The 2,172-nt window shown below is 37.5% G+C and overlaps 1 long non-coding RNA gene across 1 annotated transcript; it reads right to left on the bottom strand.

Moving 5' to 3' along the window:
* Positions 1–216: 216 nt before the first annotated feature.
* Positions 217–1,052, bottom strand: LOC112138357. The gene is made up of 3 exons (XR_002917760.2): positions 825–1,052; positions 563–751; positions 217–456 (listed from the first exon to the last, which is right to left on the bottom strand). It is a non-coding gene; the product is annotated as an uncharacterized LOC112138357 (long non-coding RNA).
* Between the last annotated feature and the right edge of the window lie 1,120 nt (positions 1,053–2,172).

A 2,172-nucleotide genomic window follows, 5' to 3' on the forward strand; every position in this document is an offset into this window, starting at 1 on the left:
AGAAAAATAATAAGAAACAGTGATGAGCTTCTAGACCTAAGCAGAGGACATGAGGCAGAAGAGCAGAGCGCACGAGAGAGGAGGGAGATTTTGACCAACTTTAGTCTGCTGGAAAGAATTGCTGTTAAAATCCTTAGATGTCTCAGAATAAATAAATAAATTTAAGTTTGATATATTAAAAAATATATTAAAAATGTTTGTTTTTGTTTTGTTAATTTAAATAAAGATCTAAATCAAACACAGTGATTGTCATGAATTAATTGTAACTTTTATTTCCAACCATTTACAAAGATGGTCGACATGGATGGGGGGGGGCTTCGACTGAGACCCGGGCTGGAACTTTCTGGGTGGTGATTGAACATCTTGCAAGGTGGTCTGCAGAGAGTTTCAGGATCATCTTCACTGTAGACTGCATCGTCCATCTTCAGGGTTTACAGGGCTGGCTGTGGACGGATGCTGCATGACCAAAAATGATCCATAAATATAAGATAATGCATGTACAGGCTTTGGAAAAAAAAAAAAAAAGAAACTTGGAAAAAAAAAAAATCTCTTATTTAATTACCTGTTACCAGTAATCAAGGTGGTACCTCCCCCAGGGCAGAAACCTCAGCAGGTAGTTGATCCTGTCAGAGAGCACCGCTGGTGACCTCCAAACCAGCGTCCTCATCATCACCTCCACATCTTCCTCTGGGGCCTCGGTGTCGTCAACACAGAGGCAGATGTTGTGGAGGATGGCACACGCTGTGACAACCTGCAATATATACATTTAAATTTATACAAATATATTCCAAATAATACTGAAAAACTGCAGTGTGTTCACTTACATGAGGTACAGAGGTGTGATGCAGCTCCAGCACCTGCAGGAGGATGTGGATGTCACTGATCCTGATCAAGGAGGTTCAGGAAGACACAGGAGAGTTCCTGTTCACTCTGAAGTCTGGTCTTGGGTCTTCACTGTTGGACAAACAGCTCCAGGATTGAGAGACTGATTGATTCTGGATTACAGGAGTCTAGTCTAGTAAAAATGAAATACACAAGAAATACATTTATATTAAAAATATGTGGTTTTAAGTAATTTGTTATTAAACTATAAAACATCATTACAAAAACTACTTTTACTGGTTTCAAATCAAATTTTCAAATAAATAAAAAAAAATTAATTTCTGCAACAAAAGTCTGAAGATAAAATTAAGATTTAACACTATTATAGTATGATTAATAAAATGAAAACCCTTTGTAGTTATTTGGTACATGTTTTTTATTCTCAGAAAAGTGTAGGTACTTGTACTAAGTTACATTTACTGCAATAACTTGTGAAATAAACAAACCCACAAATTCAGTATTTGTATATTTTACAACATGTAGTGTTGCTAAATAAATATTTCAATTAAACTAGCTAAAGCTAATATTTAAAAGAGCTCATTGATGTTTTTTAAGCATTTGTACACAGTACCTGCGATTGTTTTGTCTCCGCCGGAAAAATACCAACAAGTGCCGGTGGTAACAATGGATCTGCTCCAACTCCGCCAAAAGTAAAATTTAAAAAAAAAAAAAAACTCAGAATCATTTCGAGCTAAATGATTCACAACACGTTCAACTCACGGTGGCCAGCCAGGCTACAGGAAACTAGCTAGCAAAGTTAAAACAGCTTTCGTTGTTTTGTTTGTTCAATAAAGTTATAAAAAAAAAAAAAAAAGGCTAGACCGTCCAAATTCACTGCACTTAACATCCGGTATACCCGCTAACGAAGGACCCGGACATCGGAGATCGCGAAGGCCACGGCCTCGGGAGGATGCAGAACCCGAATTTGGACACAGCCTCAGTGACCGACAGACCCACAGAGTTTAAGGGAGAGAAGACACGCTTTAAAATCAGGAGTTTAAAACCTGATTTAGAGGAGAACCTCCATCAAAAAAGAAAAAAGGAGACAGTCTGTCTATTGCCGCGCGTCACGTGTCACGCGGGGCTGAAAGAGGAGAGAAGGAGAGACTGCGCATGCTCGTAACAGCCGCGAGTTTGAGGGTTTTGTTAAAATATTAGCCAAAAGCTTTTGTATAGAGCTTCAAATTAGAATAATTTGTTGTTTTATTATGTATCAATAACGAATTTGTTAGTTATATTTGTGCTGTTTATGCTCATTTCTTAATGAGGTGATCTAATAATAGTAAAATA

Source organism: Oryzias melastigma, unplaced genomic scaffold (assembly GCF_002922805.2).
Source record: "Oryzias melastigma strain HK-1 unplaced genomic scaffold, ASM292280v2 sc00533, whole genome shotgun sequence".
Classification (NCBI taxonomy): domain Eukaryota; kingdom Metazoa; phylum Chordata; class Actinopteri; order Beloniformes; family Adrianichthyidae; genus Oryzias; species Oryzias melastigma.